The sequence below is a fragment of the Macaca thibetana genome, chromosome 7 (assembly GCF_024542745.1).
Source record: "Macaca thibetana thibetana isolate TM-01 chromosome 7, ASM2454274v1, whole genome shotgun sequence".
Taxonomy (NCBI): Eukaryota; Metazoa; Chordata; class Mammalia; order Primates; family Cercopithecidae; genus Macaca; species Macaca thibetana.
Window position 1 is genome coordinate 27,324,352 of NC_065584.1, and position 24,381 is coordinate 27,348,732.

General features: G+C 37.3%; 1 protein-coding gene across 4 annotated transcripts in view; it reads left to right on the forward strand.

The window, feature by feature from the left end:
• The window catches only part of DIO2 (iodothyronine deiodinase 2), a 184,448-nt gene that overhangs the window by 74,254 nt on the left and 85,813 nt on the right, over nucleotides 1–24,381 (forward strand). Inside the window, exon 1 of one of the 4 annotated variants that reach the window (XM_050795881.1) lies at nucleotides 2,497–2,663. The exons of the other annotated variants lie outside the window; for them this stretch is intronic. The gene's annotated coding sequence lies outside the window, so the exon portion shown is untranslated. Of the gene's footprint in view, nucleotides 1–2,496; nucleotides 2,664–24,381 lie in introns of those variants that run through there. 4 annotated transcript variants of the gene reach the window in all.

The window sequence follows — 24,381 nt, forward strand, 5'->3', positions numbered from 1 at the left end:
ACAACACACATCAACAAAGGGTGCGTCCTGGTGACTGGACAGCCAGTCTCCAGTGATAACATCATAATTATAATGCCTAATGTGTAAAAGACCTGGGATTATGGGCAGAAGATGACTGTGGACACATAAAAGTAACCGCATGTAATAGGTTGCAGTCAAAATACAGGCACACAACACATAGTGTATTTAACATCCATAAGGGTTAAAAAGATCCTCCCAGTTTCCTGGGACGATCTTTGGACCCATAGCTCTCATCAGTGTGCCTGAGTTTGGTAGGTATGCCCCATTCCCTTAGCTTTTCTGATCTTTAAGACCTGAAAAAATCCCTGGTATTGGGAGCAAATAGGAGTTCTTATGGTATTATTGGATAAACTGTGGGTATAGAAAGCCTCTCCACTATTTGTCAACAAATATTTATTGACCAGACACTGTGTGCCAAGTATTTTTCTCGGTGCTTGTGTTACAGTGATGAACACAACAAAGTACCAGCCTGCACAAAGCTTACATTCTGGTGAAGACCAATGACCATCAATTAACCAGACTAACATGTATGATAATATCAGATAGGGAAAATATGATGAAGAAATATAAAGTAGGCTAAGAAGATAAAGATGAGTTGTCAGAGATTGGGAGACTGTTTTAGAGGAAGTGCCAAGGAAGGCATCTCTGCGCAGATGATAGTGGAAGAGAGAGCAGGGTGAAACGAGGGAGGTGTCATGTGAAGATATGGGGGAGTGTTGCAAGAAAATGGAACAGGAGGTGAGGAAGACTTGAGTTGGGTCTTAATGAAGCAGAAAGGAAATCAGTATGCAGTAAGTGGGAGGATCACAGGGAAGAGAGATAGATGAGATTGGAGAGGCAGGCAGCAAGTGAACCAGAGACCCCAGTGCAGGCCATGGTCAGAATTTAGATATCCTTCTAAGTGTGATGAGCAGCTCTCAAAGAATTTTGAGCAGGAGACCAATATCATCTGATCTGTATTTAAAAATCCATCTTTTTGCTACCACATAGAGAAGAAACTTCTTGTGGGCAGTCACAGTATAGCAGCAAGGAGACCCATTATCCCCTCTCATGATCTCTAGCCTACAAAGAAGTGAGCTTCTCAACACCTCTGCATACAAATGTTCCCAGTGCTTTGCCTTGATAGATATTGAATTTATTCTGGAAGGGTGGGTGAAAGAAACGTCTAATTTAGATTAGGGCAGAAATAGCTCAGCCTCTCAGGACTTAGGACTCTTCTTATAGATGAATCTGTTCCCATGTAGGGTCAATTTGGTTCCTTCTGTTTTTCAGAGTTCCCTAAATGATTATCTGGGATCATGGGAAAATACTCATAATAATGGCCATATATTTTTTGGTGGGATATAATGGAGGAGCTGTGGCAGCACCACATGAGATGGAGAGGAGGAGAAATTTGAGTCATACAGCAAGTTTGGCTTAAGATTGGAGACCAAGACTGAATGGGAGAGCCATCAATTTGTTGCCACAACTTGAAAGGCGTTTTGCAGAGTTAAAGCATGGGAGCGTTACAATTTTCCTTCCCCCTTGTCAGTGTAAAATATATTTGATAAGGTCAGTGAGTGTTGGATAAGAAATAGGTCTTCTTCTTTGATAGGCTCCTCCGGAGACTTGTCTTGACCTGTATCGATAAAATCACCCCTTCCTAGCTAAATAAAAGAAACAATCGTGCATGTTTCCTCATAATTTTGATTTGCGGGTGTCAGGTGAGTCTGTGAGCTCCCACCCTTATTATAAACACTATCTGTAGAGGAGACAAATGCTCTCAACTTTTACAGTCATGATGCAGTCATGCTTTGAGATCATCTGAGAAGTGCTGCAGAAGCACAAAGCGTTATTACTATCATTATGGCAGTAATGACTATGATTATAATGCAGTTAGGGGGAGCTGAGGAAGAATGGCAGCTAAAAGTGGGTAAGCTTTACCTCCCATATGTCTGAGTAAGGTTTGTAGTATCAAAAACATGCATGTGCGTGTGTGTGGTGGGTATAGAGAGGCAAGTGTGGGTGTTGAGATAGCATTACTGGAAGATATGTACTCAAATCCATTTTAGTAAAACTGTGTTCAGAAAGCAATATTCCATTTTACTTAAAACCCGGAGCATGATTTCTCTTTGTTTCAGTAATAATGTGTTGGTCTGAGACATGATTTCTCTGCATATCACTTTGGATGTGATGGTGATCTCCAATGCTTTGGAGGCAACAGGATGCTGTGATGTAAACTATTTCAGATATTACTCCAGCTGCTCTGGGGAACAAGAAAAGGGTATAACAGGAAGTCTATAGCTTGGCACCTTTGTCATTTATGTTTACCCTGATTTCTTCCTTGATTACCATTTTTGGGAATCTGTGACTCTGAAAAACTAAGAGTCACTCATTCAACAAGCATCGAAGCATCATGCCTCCTGTTAGATTGCAGGATTAATGGAATGAGTGTGATTTATTCTCTGCCTTAAACGTTTTACAGGTTGTGAGGGAGTCAGACAAGAACATCAATGGGTTTGAGGTGTTAAATTCTTGAAGCTCTCCCATTGCCTGAGTATCATAATCACATTTGTACCTTGGAAGTCTCCCTTTGGGATCAGCATGTAGGATGGATTTAAGCGAATTGGACTGGAGAGACTGCAGCCATTGTAGAAGTACAGGTGAGAGATGTATGCCTAACTGTTAATTCCTTTGAAGAATCTTTTATCCCTGAAACCCAAGTACTTGACATTATTTATCATGTGATGAAGTGGAAGGAAAGAATGATTTGTAAGATCTGGATAATTTGTGTGGCAGAATATTCAGTTATTTGATGATATGGCTTGGCTGTGAGTAAAAGAGAACAGTAGTATCTTGCAGTGGTGGAAAGTGCCTGGACTTCCCCTCTGAGTTTGAGGAACTCTGTGCCATTAAAGAGTAGACTTACTCAGAAATATTTTGTGAAAAGTTCTTATAGAGGAATATTACAGTTACAAGTAATATTTTAGACATGGTCCTAGATGTTGCCCAAGACAGTCGGCACAGTACTTCTTTTCTACCAGAGTGAATTGCCAAGGAAAATTTTGGAGACCTTCTTTTGGAATTTGAGAATTATTCTAGAAGAGAGAGAGAAAGAGATAACGTGTGCCTTGACCGGAGTAGATACAGTGTATTTTGGTAGAAGATTCCTGGTGGTTCATTTCAGGCACAGCGTTGAATAAGTAAACCATCTCATTGAGCTGTACAAGATGTACTTTGTAAATCCTTCCCTAGCCTGGGAAAGCAATAAAGTCCATGGCTTTTAAGATGACACAGTAACATAGCTTATTGCTTTGAAAGTATAATTTTGAAAGGCTGAAGTTTGTTTTTGCATCACTGGGAAGACAGCAATCACTATGAATCGATGATGTAGAGCATGTTTATGGAGAATCATGTTTTATCCACATGGAGATCAAACAGCTTTTGGGTACTTCTGGAACTTTGCTTGAATGCCATCACTTTTAAATGGTAAAAACCATAATTACTTTAGCACCAACCTAATATTTGATGGTAATTTCAAAAGAGGCTAAATTGAGGTGGCCTAACTTCATGCCAGACCTGAGTTACACAGTCTGAGGACTAGCTGCTTTCTTATGCTCTCTGTGAGTATGGCAAAGAGGAATGACTTTAAACTGAACTAGGAAAGAAAAAGCCAGTAAACCTCTTTCTTAGTACAAGTGACATAACAAACAAATAAATAGCAGAAGGCTAATACCAAATCATCAAGAAAAAAGTCTTGATTGTCTCTGTAGTGAGAACCTGAAAAAGCCTACCTTGGCAATCCAGACTTTTCTTTTCCTAAGAAAGTCTGGTACCTTTTAGGGATCCTTTCAGGTGTGGCAAAAGAACTGAGTAAGTCATTTAAGTCATCCATGTTATATTTAATTGGGAATTACCTTTGTAGAATTGGGAAAAATATGGACCATTGTAGAATGTAAAGGTGATATTTATGGATTGCTTCCAGGGTTTTCAACTTCCATGTCAGGAAATATCTCTAACAGAAGCAAAAGTAATCTGAAGCTACATGGGGACACAGTTCAGGATGTGAACTGAAAGGAAATTATTATGCTTTGCAATTCAGGATGCAAAATCATTCCCTTCTCTACCTAACAGACAATATTCTTATACAACTTCAGAAGAAGCAGAAAATGATCCCCTATTGACATATAAGCTTGATTAGATTGATATTTATCAGTACCTTCTTATAATAGGCCCCATGCTAAATGTACTTATATGCATGATCTCATTACATCATATTTCATTTAAATGAGGAAATAGGCATAAGAGATTAGTTATATTTTTCCCCACCAGAGACACACAGCTGAAATGTGACAGAACTTGGCTTCAAGGCTTAAAGCTTCGGACATTGAAGCTGAAGGTTCTTTCCTGTGCCATCTGTGGACTTCTGCTCTCACTGACATACTGCTGGTAACGCCCCAGCTGTCAGACAAACAGCCTGAGTCCTGGGCACCATCTCTACTTCCCTCACCAGCACCTTGATCCTCTCCCCACCTAGAGACCATGTGAGTTCTGGCCCTCTCATGGAATTAAAGACCTCTGTCTTTAATTCTTTCACTGTTATCTCCATCTATACCCAATGTTGAGACAAGAACTTCCAGGATTCCTTTTTGTTTTCAGAAATTTTGGTTTTAGAGGTCTTTTGGAGTCTTGCTCTGTCACCCAGGCTGGAGTGCAGTGGCGCGATTTTGGCTCACTGCCACCTCTGTCCCGCAGGTTCAAGCGATTCTCCTGCCTCAGCCTCCTGAGTAGCTGGGATTACAGGCATGTGCCACCTTGCCCGGGTAATTTTTGTATTTTTAGTAGAGACAGGGTTTCACTATGTTGGTCAGGCTGGTCTTGAGCTCCTGACCTTGTGATCCGCCTGCCTTGGCCTCCCAAAGTGCTGGAATTACAGGCATGAACCACCATGCCTGGCCAGTTTTAGAGGTCTTCTTAATATACTATTATAATTAATAACTATACTATTATAATAGTATATTATACTATTATAACATACTATTATAATGTGAAGAGGTGAGCTAGATTGAATCTGCCCCTTCTAATCTGAAATATATTTCAAATATATGTGTCAAATTGCTTTCCTACCATGCTAGCCCAAGCCACCACCTTGCAGGAGAACAGTCTGGATTCCTTTAGATGGATCCCCATGCTGTGCTATTCAGCGGGGTCCATGGACCAGAAGCATCTGCATCACCTGAGAGCTTGTTAAAAATGTGGAATCTCGTGCTCCATCTTGGACCTAGAGACTTATATGCATTTTAATAAGATTCCCCCAGATGCTCATGTGCACTTTAGAGAATTACTCTTCCTTTTTTTGTTTTGTTTTGTCCTTAAAGGGTACATTTATTTATTTATTTTTATTATACTTTAAGTTGTAGGGTACATGTGCACAACGTGCAGGTTTGTTACATATGAATACATGTGCCATGTTGGTGTGCTGCACCCATTAACTTGTCATTTACATTAGGTATATCTCCTAATGCTATCCCTCCTCCCTCCCCCCTCCCCACAATAGGACCAGGTGTGTGATGTTCTCCTTCCTGTGTCCAAGTGATCTCATTGTTCAATTCTCACCTATGAGTGAGAACATACGGTATTTGGTTTTCTGTTCTTGTGATAGTTTGCTGAGAATGATGGTTTCCAGCTGCATCCATGTCCCTATAAAGGACACGAACTCATCCTTTTTTATGACTGCATAGTATTCCATGGTGTATATGTGCCACATTTTCTTAATCCAGTCTGTCACTGATGGACATTTGGGTTGATTCCAAGTCTTTCCTATTGTGAATAGTGCCACAATAAACATACGTGTTCATGCGTCTTTATAGCAGCATGACTTATAATCCTTTGGGTATATCCCCAGTAATGGGATGGCTGGGTCAAGTAGTATTTCTAGTTCTAGATCCTTGAGGAATCGCCACACAGTTTTCCACAATGGTTGAATTAGTTTACAGTCCCACCAACAGTGTAAAAGTGTTCCTATTTCTCCACATCCTCTCCAGCACCTGTTGTTTCCTGATTTTTTAATGATTGCCATTCTAACTGGTGTGAGATGGTATCTCATTGTGGTTTTGATTTGCATTTCTCTGATGGCCAGTGATGCTGAGCATTTTCTCATGTGTCTGTTGGCTGTATGCATGTATTCTTTTGAGAAGTGTCTGTTCATATCCTTTGCCCACTTTTTGATGGGGTTGTTTGTTTTTTTCTTGTAAATTTGATTGAGTTCTTTATAGGTTCTGGATATTAGTATTTTGCCAGATGAGTAGATTGCAAGTAGTTTAATGAGATCTCATTTGTCAATTTTGGCTTTTGTTGCCGTTGCTTTTGGTGTTTTAGACATGAAGTCCTTGCCCATGCCTATGTCCTGAATGGTATTACCTAGGTTTTCTTCTTCTAGGGTTTTTATGGTTTTAGGTCTAACATTTAAGTCCCTAATCCATCTTGAATTAATTTTCGTATAAGGAGGAAGGAAAGGATCCAGTTTCAACTTTCTACTTATGGCTAGCCAATTTTCCCAGCACCATTTATTAAATAGGGAATCCTTTCCCCATTTCTTGTTTTTGTCAGGTTTGTCAAAGATCAGATGGCTGTAGATGTGTGGTATTATTTCTGAGGGCTCTGTTCTGTTCCATTGGTCTATATCTCTGTTTTGGTATCAGTACCATGCTGTTTTGGTTACTGTAGCCTTGTAGTATAGTTTGAAGTCAGGTAGCATGATGCCTCCAGCTTTGTTCTTTTGGCTTAGGATTGTCTTGGCAATGCGGGGTCTTTTTTGTTTCCATATAAACTTTAAAGCAGTTTTTTCCAATTCTGTGAAGAAAGTCATTGGTAGCTTAATGGGGATGGCATTGAATCTGTAAATTACCTTGGGCAGTATGGCCATTTTCACAATATTGATTCTTCCTATCCATGAGCATGATATGTTCTTCCATTTGTTTGTGACCTCTTTTATTTCACTGAGCATTGGTTTGTAGTTCTCCTTGAAGAGGTCCTTTACATTCCTTGTAAGTTGGATTCCTAGATATTTTATTCTCTTTGAGGCAATTGTGAATGGGAGTTTATTCATGATTTGACCCTCTGTCTGTTACTGGTGTATAAGAATGCTTGTGATTTTTGCACATTGATTTTGTATCCTGAGACTTTGCTGAAGTTGCTTATCAGCTTAAGGAGATTTGGGGCTGAGACAATGGGGTTTTCTAAGTATACAATCATGTCATCTGCAAACAGGGACAATTTGACTTCTTCTTTTCCTAGCTGAATAGGCTTTATTTCTTTCTCTTGCCTGATTGCCCTAGCCAGAACTTCTAACACTACGTTGAATAGGAGTGGTGAGAGAGGGCATCCCTGTCTTTTGCCAGTTTTCAAAGGGAATGCTTCCAGTTTTTGCCCATTCTGTATGATATTGGCTGTGGGTTTGTCATAAATAGCTCTTATTATTTTGAGATACGTGCCATCAATCCCGAATTTATTGAGAGTTTTTTAGCAGGAAGGGCTGTTGAATTTTGTCAAAAGCCTTTTCTGCATCTATTGAGATAATCATGTGGTTTTTGTCTTTGGTTCTGTTTATATGCTGGATTACGTTTATTGATTTGCGTATGTTGAACCAGCCTTGCATCCGAGGGACAAAATTGATAGACTGCTAGCAAGACTAATAAAGAAGAAAAGAGAGAAGAATCAAATAGACGCAATAAAAAATGATAAAGGGGATATCACCACCGACCCCACAGGAATACAAACTACCATCAGAGAATACTATAAACACCTCTACGCAAATAAACCAGAAAACCTAGAAGAAATGGATAATTTCCTGGACACTTAAACTCTCCCAAGACTAAACCAGGAAGAAGTTGAATCCCTGAATAGACTAATAGCAGGCTCTGAAATAGAGGCAATAATTAATAGCCTACCAACCAAAAAAAAGTCCAGGACCAGACGGATTCACAGCCGTATTCTAGCAGAGGTACAAGGAGGAGTTGGTACCATTCCTTCTGAAACTATTCCAATCAATGGAAAAAGAGGGAATCCTCCCTAACTCATTTTATGAGGCCAACATCATCCTGATACCAAAGCCTGACAGAGATACAACAAAAAAAGATAATTTTAGACCAATATCCCTGAAGAACATCGATGCAAAAATCCTCAATAAAATACTGGCAAACCGAATCCAGCAGCACATCAAAAACCTTATCCACCATGATCAAGTGGGCTTCATCCCTGAGAATTGCTCTTCTAACAGATCTCCCACACACTCTTTTCCTCCTCCATTACATTCCCCCTCTTTGCATCCAGTATGATATTTTAAAATGTACAAGCCGTTGTATCATTTCTACACTTTAAGCCCTTTAAGGGCTTCCCTTCTCACTTGCATAAAGACCCAAGTTTTTATGATAACCTACAAAGTCCTCTAAGATCTGATTTTTGCCTACTTCCAGGCATACTGACTTCCTTTCAGTTCTTAAACATGCCAAACTTGGTGCTACCCATAAAACTTACCCTCATTATTTTCTCTACCCAGAACAGTCATTGACTCTTGGGATGATTTTAGTTTTCTTATCCTTTAGTCTGCGTTTAAGAATCACTTCTTGGCCAGGCGGGGCTCACGCCTGTGATCCCAGCACTTTGGGAGGCCACAGTGGGCGGATCACAGGGTCAGGAGATCGAGAGCATCCTGGCTAATGCGGTGAAACCCCATCTCTACTAAAAATACAAAAATTTAGCTGGGCGTGTTGGTGGGCGCCTGTAGTCCCAGCTACTTGAGAGGCTGAGGCAGGAGACTGGCATGAACGTGGAAGGCAGAGCTTGCAGTGAGCCGAGATTGCGCCACTGCACTCCAGCCTGGGTGACAGAGCGAGACTCCATCTCAATAAAAAAAAAAAAAAAAAAAAAAAAAAAGGAATCACTTCTTGGAGAAAATTCACCTGACCACTCTACAGTAGGTACATGCAGTTTTTCTCTATCGTAACCATGCTGGTTTCCTTTATATCATTTATCTCAATTTGCCATTATATTATCTATTTCCCTACCAATTGCCCAAGACTGTATGAGAGGAAGACTCATGACTCTTTCCCCAGCACTTAACGCAAGGAATGGCACAGAAAAGGCATTTGATAAATATCTGTTGAACAAAAGAGCAAACGTACCATAGATATGCTTCTTGCTTATTGAATTTTTTCAGGGGTATATAATTCAAGAGAACTTGTTTGTGTTTGTAATTCTTGCAAGTGTTACCAGTTCCTTGTAGTTTTACCTCGAATATTTTCAGTTAACTATCCAGAATTCAGGGGGCTTTCTAATACCTACTTTCATAATCAGTAGTATAGTAAGTTTTATTTCCAAGTATTTGCGAATATGAGCTAGTTCTCATTTTCCTACTGCCACCAACAAACATTGCCCGTATAGCAAATGTCCAGCCATCTCCTTAATGGAAACTGGAAAAGGTTGTTGACAAGTATAATTGCTTTGGTCCAGAGTTCTTGATAAGGGACCCTATTGGACAAATACTCGTGTGTGTGTGTGTGTGTGTGTGTGTGTGTGTGCGCGCGCGTGCGCGCTATGAAGGAGTTTAGTAAAGGATGCTGGGGTAATGAGTTCCAGGGCTGATATCTTGAAATATTAGGCTGCAATTGATGGCTAACCCAGGGTCAGAGAAAGAAAACTCCCTTGTGATATATCATTGCACAATTGCATAAAGCAGATGTGTGATAGAGGCTTGTATCTTTCCTTAAAACATCTGGCATTAGTCATTATGAGAAGCAAGTGCCTAGTCTGGACAGACAACATGTCCATTCCAGGATGACACATTTCTGTTGTTTCTGGGTTGCACTGGAATTTTCTTTGACTCCTGTCAGCCTAAGCACATTAATGATAAAAATGATAATGCAGAGAAAGATTATCTAAGAAAGAGGGTAAACAATGTAGCTACATCTCCTGGCATGATGTTTAGGTTTCAGAAAAATTAATAAACCACCTTGTGACTGACAGCCTGTGATGGTCCAGATGTAATTTTGTGCACTTGTTGTGACAGGTTGAATCACAACCTCCATGGATGAGGCTTTTCTAAGAATTGAGGATTTGCCTGCTAGTTAGTCAGTCTTTGTTGGGTCTCAGCCAACGATGGTTCAGAGTGTTATAAAAGTTTGCTGAATTGTACCTTCTGTCTTAGTAGAAGCCATTGTATCTCACAAACCAAGCTTTGTGAAAGCCTTGCAATAAATTTCACAAACGTTTACAACTTCAGCCAGGGTATGTCATGTAAAAACTCACTAAAGAACATGGTGAAATCACCTGTCCCTGTTATGCCTTTTTCCCTTGCTGTACTCTAGCTTGGAGTTACATCATTGATTGTTAGAGTTCCAGGATAAAAACCATATGGTTGTTCAGGTCCACGCACACTGTGTGGATTGCGATCTTTTTGAATCCACGCAAGGTTTGTCTGGAGCTTGTTATGTTTGAGGTTGTAATAGTGGTGGTGTTTCTCAAGATGTGATCTGTTGATCATCTGTTTCAGAATTACCCAGCATGTTTGTAAAAAGCATAGATTCCTGGGGCCATCCCTCTAGGTCTATTGGATCAGATTCTCCAATGTAAAGTTCAAAAGTCTATGTTTTCAACAAACATTCAAGATGATCTTTATGAATTCTACAGTTTGAGAACTACTAGCTTCTGTTAGAGTGAAGTGTACCATTTTTCATTATTTTCTGATAGGCATTAAATAGAATTAGGCATTAAAATAGTCAACTTTGAAAATAATAATTTCATGGGTCAGCAATAACCTTACAAACCATTTTTGGCTTGTTGGCTATGATTCTAATGTAAATTGTCTTACAGTTAACCTTTAGAAATGTCAGTGCATGAGTCTTGTTCAAAAGTGATTCTTTATGGGACAAATAATTGTGTTCAGGAATGGTCGATATGGCTCGAAATGCGAGTGTCTGGATGTGCATGTGTAGGAGAAAGGAGAGTTAACTAGGGGGCTGTTGTGTATGAGAACTTTAGATCACTCCCTATCCCAGGTCAAATCCTTGTGGAATACTAGAACTAAGAGAAATTTCTCTTCTTTTCTTCTTTGTAAAATGATTTAAAGAGCTTTCATTCTGCAAAACAATATATATCCATTATACCTGCGCTCTTATTATGTCTCTCTCTTTTTTTTTTAATCTGTGCAGCAAATATGCAAAAAGCTTCCATTTAAAAACCATTCAGGATGTTTTTAGTCTTCACTGTTATAAGTCATTTCTTAGAAATGTTTAGAAATTTAGAAAACATTTCTTAGAAATAATAGAAAATACACACATTCAACATACCACGTAACTAGTACCAACACGAAGAAACAGAATCTCTTTGGCATCCCAGAACTGTCTCTTGTTACTAATTCTAATCACTAAACCTTTCTAAGAAAAACCATTTTCGTGGTGGATAAAAGTCATTTTTATTTCTAATAAATATCTGATCACTTGACCTATATTTTCTGTAAATAGATTTTTTTTTTTTTTGCAGATATGGGACTCTTCAATATCTTGAAGTTCAATATTCTTCATCATGAACTTTTCCTGACTAAACGCTGACTTACAAAAACCCCTTTCCTCTTGCTAATTTGTAATTCTACAATTCTTCTTCCACTGAGTGCAACTCTCTATGTTCAACCTGATTCATTTCCATTTTTTTCCATGGTTTTCTTTTAACCTGGGATATAAAAACTCTAATTTCTGTGTTGTGTTAGATGTGTAGTCAATACAAATTAGGGAATACAGGGCAATTATTTGAACTACATTAGTTTAAAACAAGTGGTTGAGAATTTTTTTTTCCACTTCATCCAGTGGAAAAAAATAAGAAAACTTGGTCAACAAACAAACCAATTGATTGGATATGATGAAGTTAGTGCAATAGTTTACTGGGACTAGAGATAATATAATAGGAATTGATACTTGCTATATTAGAGAACCACAAATAAAAGTGTGGAGCTGTGAGGGACTTCACATGATTTTCTATTTTAGTGATCAATCAGACTGGTATTCTCAGCAAGGAGAAAGTGTATTATCTGCAGGATTAAAAAGGGAATTATCGTGGTAATGTGAAAAGAATACTGTACGTGGGGTCTGAAACTTTGCTGTATGACCAAAGGCAAAATCATACAACTTCAATAAGAGTTTGTTTCTCAATCTATAAAATGAAGATAATAATATTTTCTTCCCAAAATTATGCTGAGAAGTAAATAAAGTTATGTTTTAAAACATCTACAAAATGCCCGGCACATGATAACTAATCAGTATGAGCTCCCCCTCTCTTTCAACATGGCAGCATAGCATTTAACATGGGAGGCCTGCTCTAAAGCAAATAATACAATATTATACTATAGCCTTTTTTCATACATTTTGCTTTATTTATTTCTTATTCCAAAATGGGTACATGTTAATTACATAAAAATTTGGAAATAAGTATGTTCCTCCCAAATTCCCTTAGTCCCACACTCTCAGAGATATTGATAGTGAATATTGTTTGTTTTAAGCATCCCACTTACCACTGTATTTTCTTAGTACCCCCTCAGAGTGCCCTACACCTAGGAGGTGTACTCAACCTTTGTGGAATTACACAGTTTCCAAGAAGATGTGAAAGTAGTCATAAGTCTTTTAGGAATTTTAATTTTTGGCTTAGAATGGAATCCAGAAGACTTTCTGATCTATCTATCCTTTTTTTCAGGCCCCAAGACAGATCTTTGTCCTCTTAACTTCTCAAATAGCTCTAGGATCAGAGATTATAATTTCTCTTTTTATAATAGGGTAGGTCTACAATCAGATGTTAATGAACTGAATCATTTTAAAACCTTATTTTATTAGACTTTCACTGGATTTTAAAATTAAACTTAGATTTTTTTTGTCTTCTCTCTCTCTCTCTTTTTCTTTCTTTTCTTTTCTTTTCTTTTCTTTTTTTTTAAAGGAGTGCTACATGGTGAGAAAAACCAAATTAGGAATGCATGAAACTGAGTTGTCTCTGCTCATTCACTCATTCATTTCTCTGGTTTAGGATCTAAGTAAGGAGTGTAATTTCTGTCACTCCTGTAAAAACAGGGGAAATAATGCTCGCTGTGCTTTCCTCTTATGTGATGATTGTGGAACTCATTGGGACAATGTGTGTGGTTAAGTTTTTTATGCTATAAAGTGTTATAAGCTTTTCATACTGATATAGCAATAGTAGGAAAATTAGTGCATGTAACAATAAGATAAATATTTCTGTTGGACTGTATTTGAAAGCAGCAGAATTGGCTTTATCCTTTGATTATTTTATTTTACAAAGCATTTTGTATCTTGGTCCTAATTATTCTGTTGAGTATATGTAAACCGGGAGCTATAACTAGAAATAAAAAATTCCCCAACTGCCTAGAACTATTGTGGATGTTCATGATCACCTCTTCATCAAATTCTAGTTTAGAAATTCAGGAAACAAAATTAGAAAAAACAGAGGATAATACATTTTCTAGCCCTCACCTTGCCCAGGAGTTGGAGGCCATTCATATTGCCATCTTCCCTGAATGTCTATACTTAGATACAACTTGATGATGATAATTATAACTGTTATCCAAGGCATTAAATGGGCTACTTAGCATTTGGAAAAAATAACATTAACCACTAAATATAATCACGTTTTCCTTAGACATGTGGCAAGACTTTTGTGTCTCTGTGCAGAAAGAACATGAGTTTTGAAGTCAGAACAAACTTGTTTTGAATCCTTGTTCTACTTTATTAGCTACGTGACTTTGGGGGTAAGTTATCATCCTCACTGAATGTTAGTTTCCTAAGGATTAAGGGAAACGGCATGTACAATGTACACAGAACAGTGCTTGGCACATTGTAGGCATTCTGTAAGTATTACCTTGCTTTTCCTTCTCATCATAATACCAAAATGGTTACTTGTCTTAGCAGATATAAACAACTGATAATTTATAATAACATGAAAATGTATTATTAATATTTATTTTACCCAGGTGTAGTATGAAAATCCACACTTTTATCTACATGGATTACAAAATATAAGAATTTAATTAAAATATTTTATTGGAAATTTATTTACTTTGCATAATGTCCAAATATATATGACAATTGGAATAATGACTTAAATGTGAGAATAAAGCCCACAGAGGGGATAGAAGAAAGTATAGACAGATATTTTAATGATCTTGCGCTGGAAACAGGTTTTCTTCATATGATAGCAACCCAAGGGTCATAAAATAACAATTTGTTACTTTTGATTATACTAAAATTGAAGACCTCTATGTGGTTAAAATAAAGTATAAAATAAAGGGTAAACTCTGGAAATTTATTTACAATTTATAAGCAAAGGCTAATATCCTTATTATTTAAGAGCTCTTACAAATTAGTAAGAAGATATAAAACAAGTTCATAGAGTAAATAATGGTCTAGACATTTAGGTAGCTCCCTCTACCTAAAAAACTGACCTTAGTAGTCTTGAGTCCAGATGCTGAAGAGAGAGTATTCAGCCATCTTTATATGTGAATGGGTAGGGAGTGGTCCTATATGGACCCAGTGACATTATAATTAGTTCTGTTATGGATGACTGAGTCTTTGTTTTGTTTCGTTTTTTGTTTTGTTTTACTGGCTAAGTGTTTATACCTATAAGTCTCCTTTACAAATATTGTTTAAAATTTTTAGTTTTTTTGGATGAGATTCTTTCTAAACATTCCCATTTACTTTGAGCATTAGGGAATGTATATGTAAACTTTCTTGATGACTCAGTTCATCTTTGAGAACGCTGAGTTTTGAACTCCGCTATAATGCAGTGCAATAAGGTTAGGAAGGGCTGTTCATATCTTTGCTGATTAGGTTCGTATTGCTATGCATTTTAGTTCTTTGGGAGATATTAATGCTAGCAATAAAAGACAATCTCATAAATTGGACTTACCCTTGAAAATTCCCTAGAAAGATTCCACAGTGGAGATCAATGTACAGTCTCTTAATAATTCCAGCACAGCCAGTTTTTCTTTGGCATTGAAAAAGATTGCTGTTTCTCTGGTTGAAGATAAGGTAGTTGGCTTGCAATGTGATATCAGTTTCTATCAAAAATATCTATATTTAAATTCTAGGGTACCTGTTTTATGTTTATACTTTACATAGATGTGCTGATTATTTATGAAAATCAACCTATTTTATACCCATTTTACAGTTGATAAAATAGACACTTTGAAATATTACAGGTCTTGCCAATTAATATGTGGGAGCTAACATATGGAAAAACCTGTGATTTTGATTTAAATTAATCTTATGCTATACCAAATTTTGTAGAATTCTATGTAAAATAACAGCAAAAAAGTTCTGAGTAAGGGTCCAAAAAACTTTTCACAGAATACGAAAGTTTTAGTCATGAGCTTTGGGAATGAATGTGCACTAGCTCTTCAGAGGCATGATTATCTTCTGCCTGTCAGCAGCCTTCTGCCTAGGTGAGGTATTATCCTCTGCATATCTGTAGAGGTGATAACTAAAGTATGAAGTGCCGCAGCCCGTAAAGATGTGTTTGGGATCATGTGTAGCTTGCCACACTGTATTCTATAAGACACACTGTGATTCAGCAAGGAATTAAAATCATTTTATCTTATCTCTGGTATTTTGCATTTCACACCTCTGTGCTGTCACGGTCCTTATGAATTTTTCATTGAGCCTTAGAGTTGGGTAATAAAGTTGAGCCTATGGGGGATGGAAGCTTTCCTGAGAGGGATGCCTGTAATCAGCTGATGAAATGAATACAATTGGCTAGGCATGTGTAACTCCTACCACGTACACCCCACAGAAAACCCTGAGTAAAGGAAAACAAACACACCACAGCATGTTTGCCATTTATTCATGATTGCATAGTTCTTGGCTTCAATACTCTAGAATCAAAAACAGTGATGTCCATAACAAGAGTTTTAGGTGAGGCTCTGAGAAACAGCAAACGGGATAGAAGCGTCTCTGTAAGTCTCTTGTAATGATTGTGATCAAATTGCTTAATGTTCTTCTGTTCTTTCTTTTTTTTTTTTTTTTTTAATGACTGTCATTACTTCTTTTTCTTTTTCTTTTTTTTTTAAATTATAGTTTAAGTTCTAGGGTACATGTGCAAAACGTGCAGGTTTGTTACATAGGTATATATGTGCCATGTTGGTTTGCTGCACCCATTAACTCGTTGTTTACAGTAGGTATTTCTCCTAATTTTATTCCTCCCTCTGGTGTGTGATGTTCCCTGCCCTGTGTCCATATGCTCTCGTTGTTCAACTCCCACCTATGAGTGAGAACATGTGCTGTTTGGTTTTCTGTCCTTGTGATAATTTGCTTAGAATGATGGTTTTCAGCTTCATCCATGTCCCTGCAAAGGACATGAACTCATTTTTTTAATGGCTGTATAGTATTCCATGGTGTATATGTGCCACATTTTCTTAATCCAGTCTGCCACTGATGGACATTTGGGTTGATTCCAAGTCTTTGCTATTGTGGATAGTGCGGCAATAAACATACATGTGCATGTATCTTTATAGTAGCATGATTTATAATCCTTTGGGTATATACCCAGTAATGGGATGGCTGGGTCAAATGGTATTTCTAGTTCTAGATCCTTGAAGAATCTCCACACTGTCTTCCACAATGGTTGAACTAATTTACACTCCCACTAACAGTGTAAAAGCATTCCTATTTCTCCACATCCTCTCCAGCATCTGTTGTTTCCTGACTTTTTAACGATCGCCATTCTAACTGGCGTGAGATGATATCTCACTGTGGTTTTGATTTGCATTTCTCTGATGACCAGTGATGATGAGCATTTTTTTTTACATTTTTTAAAATTTATTTTTTATTATTATTATACTTTAAGTTCTAGGGTACATGTGCATAACGTGCAGGTTTGTTACATATGTATACTTGTGCCATGTTGCTGTGCTGCACCCATCAACTCGTCAGCACCCATCAACTCGTCATTTACATCAGGTATAACTCCCAATGCAATCCCTCCCCCCTCCCCCCCCCCATGATAGGCCCCGGTGTGTGATGTTCCCCTTCCTGAGTCCAAGTGACCTCATTGTTCAGTTCCCACCTATGAGTGAGAACATGCGGTGTTTGGTTTTCTGTTCTTGTGATAGTTTGCTAAGAATGATGGTTTCCAGCTGTATCCATGTCCCTACAAAGGACACAAACTCATCCTTTTTTATAGCTGCATAGTATTCCATGGTGTATATGTGCCACATTTTCTTAATCCAATCTGTCACTGATGGACATTTGGGTTGATTCCAAGTCTTTGCTATTGTGAATAGTGCCACAATAAACACACGTGTGCATGTGTCTTTATAGAAGCATGATTTATAATCCTTTGGGTATATACCCAGTAATGGGATGGCTGGGTCATATGGTACATCTAGTTCTAGATCCTTGAGGAATCGCCATACTGTTTTCCATAATGGTTGAACTAGTTTACAATCCCACCAACAGTGTAAAAGTGTTCCTATTTCTCCACATCCTCTCCAGCACCTGTTGTTTCCTGACTTCTTAATGATTGCCATTCTAACTGGTGTGAGATGGTATCTCATTGTGGTTTTGATTTGCATTTCTCTGATGGCCAGTGATGATGAGCATTTTTTCATGTGTCTGTTGGCTGTATGAATGTCTTCTTTTGAGAAGTGTCTGTTCATATTCTTTGCCCATTTTTTGATTTTTTTTTTTTTTTTTTTGAGACGGAGTTTTGCTCTTGTTGCCCAGGCTGGGGTGCAATGGTGCGATCTCGGCTCACCAGAACATCCACCTCCCAGTTCAAGAGATTCTTGCGCCTCAGCCTCCCAAGTAGCTGGGATTACGGCATGCAACACCATGCCTGGCTAATTTTGTATTTTTAGTAGAAACGGGGTTTCTCAATGTTGGTCAGGCTGGTCTCGAACACCTGACCTTGGGTGATCCCCCGCCTCAGCCTCTGAAAGTGGTGGGATTACAGGCGTGAGCCACTGCACCTGGCCTTTAAAGCTTTTTAGCTTGAAATTACACTAATGTATTTGCTTTGTAAAGTCATCTCAATTGGCAGCTTCATGTTTTATCTTTCTTCCACCCTCAACTTTCCCTTCTGTCTGAGAGAATGCTGTTACTGGTGGCCATACTTTGGAAAATCTGGCCAAAACCACTTAGAAGCTAGGTGACTTTGGGCTATTCTTATAACCTCTCTAAGTCTTAGTTTCTCATCCCTAAAAACACAGATGATAATAATAACTTATGGAGAAATGTAAGGATTAAATGAGATGAGGCATATATAGTTCTTTGCATATTGTACGTGTTTTTAAAAAGCTAGCTGTTGTTATACTTGTCATCACTCACATATTAAAAGTTCTTTTGTATCTTAAACATGATCTGTGCTTTGTAGTTCATATTTACTTAGTTCTACATCTATATCTGTAACTATATAATATATGCTATGTCATCTTGGCATAAATTTTACATACCATTCTGATTGTTCTTTACTTACATTTTTTTCCCTAACTACCTACCACCCTATTTTTCTTTTTCTCATTGCCATATACCTTGAAGGTGTAGTCAATAGGTCTCTGTTAAAAATGTTAGAGTTCCTCACCTCTGAAAAGACTGTGGTACTCACACTCTCAATACTCACCCATATACAAATCAAAATCAAATTGTACTTTTTGAAATAACATAAAATCCAATAATAAATACTGCTGGTTTATATCTAAAAATATGAGTTTTAATGATGAAGTAGATTTTTCATTGTGTGACTATAAATTTCTGACTCAATTCACTGTACCAGATTTTTTAACTTTTTGAAGGGGCAACTGTTAGGCTACGATTAGTCTCTGTATCAAGCAAGTCAGCCTCAGACGCCAGTTGCCTTCATTTCTTTGGGACACACACAATTACACATGTATACACATGTGGTACTGTTTGCATATGCAGCAAATATATTGTCATGGTATTGTTCAAAGTGTGTAAAGTATGCATGGAGGAATATAATAAAGACTTCGCTCTTGCATCTGACATTTGTTAGCAGGTTTTTTTGGTTAGTTTCTTCACATCTCCCTTCCTTGTCTGTAAAAATGGGGTCATAACAATATTTGCTTCTCAGACAGAGTTGCTATGAAGATTAGGAATAATTATGCAGGTAACACCATTGCAGAAGTTACTAGGCACTGCATAAACCTCCGTGAATTAAATTTAAAATGGCACACTCATACTTTCTTTGTCTCATTAAACTATTTAGATATGAGATCAAGGTCAGCCTGGAGTAATTGTTGCCTACATCTCCTCTGTTGTTCAGCAACATGTTCCTGGCTGCTTAGTGAGCACACTGTCTCTTTCCCACCAAAAGGTATGAGTGCCAATATGAGTTTTAATTCAAGACAAGGAAAAAGCCAATTGACAGATGTAAAAAATAATATTCATTTCACAGACTTGTTTGGAGGTTTAAATGTGATTATTTCTAAACTATTCACTGTACTGCTCAGTACATAAGCAATGCTAAATAAATAGCGCTCTACTGATTGTTATTGAAAAACATTTTTGGAAGCAAAGTCTATTCTAAGTTTTGGTCAAATTAGACTTGAGGTTTAGAATTTAAAAAGTGAGGGGGAGAGACAGACTGAGGTGAAAGCAGCTAAAGTTAACATGGAGACAGGCATAGCATGTAGGGAGAATAATATCGGTTCACATCATGTTCATGCACAGTAATTAGTAATCGCTAAGGTTATTCGCGGTGGCTCATGCCTGTAATCCCAGCACTTTGGGAGGCTGAGGTGGGAGGATCACGAGGTCGGGAGACCGAGACCATCCTGGTTAACACGGTGAAACCCTGCCTCTACTAGAAATACAAAACATTAGCCGGGCATGGTGGCACGCGCCTGTAGTCCCAGCTACTTGGGAGGCTGAGGTAGGAGAATCACTTGAACCTGGGAAGTGGAGGTTGCAGTGAGCCAAGATTGCACCACTGCACTCCAGCCTGGGTGACAGAGTGAGACTACTTCTCAAAAACAAAACAAAACAAAACAAAAAAACTATAACCTCCCATTGCCTCTTACGGAGGTTGGATAACATAAATTAAACGATTTTTATTGTTGTGAGTATGATGATGTTTGAGGTACAATTTACGGGTGGCCCTTGAAGCAGAGCTGAAAGTTTAAGCAATTTAAAAGGGGAAAGGTATATAAAGATTCTGGGAAAATTAGGGAGAGAAAATAAAAGAATTGACAAGGTTGAGTAGCATGTGGTAAAAGAGGATAAGAATAAAAATCCTGATAGTGATTTCAAAAAGAAGATAAATAGTTAATGGGAGCATTTAAAGGTTTTGGTGCAATATGCAATTTAAATCTCTTCCTCCATCTTCCCTACCAAATCTTCAGTAAAATCTGAACTGCTCATAAATGTGCATTGAGTGCTCGGTGCTATAGGTTATATTTTTGTGTCTCCCCCAAATTCATATGTTGAAGGCTACCTCCCAATATGATGGTGTTAGGAGGTGGGGGTTTTGGGAGGTGATTAGGTTATGTGGGCAGAACCTTCATGAATGGAATTAGTGGCCCTATAAAAGAGACCCTAGGGAGTTCCCATGTTCCTTTTGCCATGTGAGAACTCAGTGAGAAGGCACCATCTATGAACCAAGAAGCAGGCCCTCACCAGACACCAAATCTGCCAGTGCCTTGATCTTGCACTTTTCAGCCTCCAGAACTGTGAGAAGTAAATTTCTGTTTTAATACACCACCCAGACTAGGACATTTTGTTACAGCAGCCTGAATGAACTAAGACATAAGAAAAAAATTCAGAGAAAAAAGTTATGAGATGCAGAGGTACCTTTGATACAAAGGGACCACAAAGCTGGTACATTTGAGAACATTTGGGTCACACCGTCTTTACCTGTTCATTTTACTTGGACTTATTCCTGTTTCTCAGAGGCTTTTATTACACAGAGCAGAAATTCTCATCCATTGCTTTTTTATATACAGATCTGAAGTCACTTTCAAGTTAGGCTCTGACCCCTAGGAGCCCCAATTCTTCCTTAAATTACCCTCGAACATGCACCCTACATTGATGGGAGGCTTTAGATGTATAGCTCAAGAAATGAGGAGGCAAGATTGTGGTGATGTTGGCAGTGATAGCAGTAATAATTGCTACTGGCTGTACAGAAAATTGTAGTATAATGGTATAATAAAAAAATGTAATTTTAAAGTTAGATCTATTTGAATTTGAATCAAGGATTTGTCATTGTTTGCAGCGTGACCTCAATTAACTTACATAACTTCTCTAAAACATAGGTGTTCTCTCATCCCTTTACTCATAAGGTTGTGAAAGACTCATAAAAACAGGTAACAGTAGTGGGAGGGCAACAGGTTGAAAGATGACTGTAGAAATCATCACTGACTATTTAAGCTAAAGATATATTTTGTTGAATTTAATAAAGTAATATTCCTCTAAGCTAAATATTTTGTAAAACACCATTCGTTCTACGATATACCAAAAGAATGGCACATACTGATAAATGTTTATTTACTCTCTTTCATAAGAAAGTCATTTTTAAGAGTCAATGAAGTCTTCTGGTATTATTTTAGTTGTGAATACTCTGATAAGTTTACATATGATTTGGATATTCATACTAATGTTATCGACTGCCTTGTATATAAAGCTCAATTTTAATTATCATTACTGAGCTACTGAGAGGATAAACAACTTGCCAGTTTCTTTAGGCACAATATTTTAGATACTGATAAGTTAACCATTTCTAAAACCAGTTACACATTTTACAAAACAGCAGTAGGGGTATGCTATATTTGCAAATGTATTCTTACCTTAGAATTTTTGTTGTTCAATTAGCCTATCAACTTAAGATATAGTTCAAGTAGTAAGACGTTCAGCAACCACCGAACCATTTTCTGGACAAAGAACATGAAATTACGAATTCCCTCCACTCAGCTTCAAATTTCCAGTGCTTCTGGAGCTAGGATAATGCAACCAATTTGAAAATAAAGTATTCACCATATCTCCGCCGATATTTTCTGTCTTAATGGAACTAAGGATCGTGGCTAACACTTTGCATTTAGCTGTTACAGGGCAAAAATTTAAAAATTTATCTTTTATATCTGGCTAACATAATAAATATGATGGTGCTTTAAAAATGTAATGAATAATAATAGCTGATTTTTTTTAAAGCCTTCATTGAAGAAAATGGTCATGCCCATCTTTAAACTTTATGAAATAACCAGGGGGGGGGGCTACAAAAAATTATTTTCAAACATCTCAATGCATGATATTTGTTTAGCTGTGGGAATATCTGTAAAGTTACCGTTCACATTAAAAAGGATAATCAAAGGCTAAAGATAACGAAAGATCCCCTGAGCAATCAATATATAATCATTTAGTAAGTAAATGAGTAATTAAAAGTCTTATACAATAAAGCATCTTCTTTCCAACTAAAATTTAAAAATTGCTTTAACATGGACTAAAGGATAATTAATAGAACCCATTACTAAGAGTGAATGGCCTGACCTAGTACTTTAGCAAGCATATTTATTCATCTTCAAAGCCAAGAGAAAATGCTTCTGAAACTAGGTCAAAGAGAGAAGTGGTTTTTCTTAGACTATTGTATAATCTAATATTACTTGACTTCTATATTGTTGAGTAACAGACCACAACAAAGGTATCGTGTGACTTGTTTACATTTCAGTGAAACACATACAAGGCTTTATTTCATTCTATAGAGTTGAGAATTTATGTGATTCCTTTAGAGTTGATTCCAGACCTATTTTAAGACCTTTAATGGCAATGGGTTTTTTGGTTTTCAAAGGTCTTATCTCAAGCAATTTTTAATATATTAAAGTTAAAATGATCACAAACACTAAATGTAACCTTGTTGTAATGTTTTTGAAATTAGCTGTGTTATTGCTACCAACTAACTACTTATAAAGTACAACCATATCTGTTTAACTTTTTATCAAATTCAAAATAATTAGTCATTTATCATAACCATTATAGTGTATATCTAATAAAAGACATCAAAGAGTTAACCTCTTACAGATTCAATGTAATCCCTATCAAAATCCCATCTAGGCTTTTTTGGAGGAATTGACAACCTGATCCTAAAATTCATATGGAAATTCAAGGGGATCAGACTAACCAAGACAATCATGAAAAAGGTGTATGAACTTGGAGGACTTATACTTTCAGTTTCAAAACCTGCTATAGTAAGACACAATAATCAAGCCAGTGTGGTACTGACACAGGATAAATATATAGATCGGTGGAATAAAATTAATAATCTAGAAATTAATCTAATATTTTTGGTTAACTGATTTTTGGCAAAGAGATGAGTCAATTCAGTGGGGGAAAGAATACTCTTTTCAAGAAATGGTGCTGGTACAACTGGTTATCCATTTGCAAAAAGATGAATGTTAGGTCCTACATAATATCATACACAAAAATGAACTCATAGTAGTGACTGCAGACCTAAATGTAAGTCCTACAAGTAAAATAAAAGTAAATCTCTGTCTTAGGATAGGATTTCTTGGGAATGAAATCAAAGCATGGGTGATAAAATAGAAAATTGGTAAACTGAATATCAAAATTAAGACTTTTATGCTTCAAAGAGCACCATCAAGAAAGTGAAAAGACAACCCACACTTTAAGAGAAAATATTTACCCATCATGTATCTGATAAGGGACTTGAATCTAGAATATATGAACTCTTACAATAATAGAACAAACAAACCAATTTAAAAATGGGCAAAGCATTTGAATAGGCAGTTCTCCAAAGAAATATAAAAATGATAAACACACAAAGTCGTGCTCAAAATCATTAATCATTACTGAAATGCAAGTCAGAACCCCAATGAGATACCACTTCACACCAACTGAATGGCTATAACAAAAACAGACACAATTATTAGTGAAAATGTGAGAAACTGGAACTCTTATACATTGTGATTTGATTATAAAAGTAGAAGCCATTTTAGAAAATGGTTTAGCAGTTTCTCAAAAGGTTAAGCATAGAGTTACCATATGACCCAGCAATTCCACTCCTAGATATCTACCCAAGAAAAATGGGAGCTGATGTTCACACACAAGACTGTATACAAACATAAATAGCAGCATTATTTGTAATAGCCAAAAAAGGGGTAACAACCAAAATGCTTATTACTTGATGAGTAGAAAAATAAAATGTGGTGTAGCCATATAAGAGAATATTATTCTACAATAAAAAAGAATAATAGCCGGGCGGAGTGGCTCATGCCTGTAATCCCAGCACTTTGGGAGGCCGAGGTGGGCGAATCACGAGGTCAGAAGATCGAGACCATCTTGGCCAACATGGTGAAATCCTGTCTCTACTAAAAAT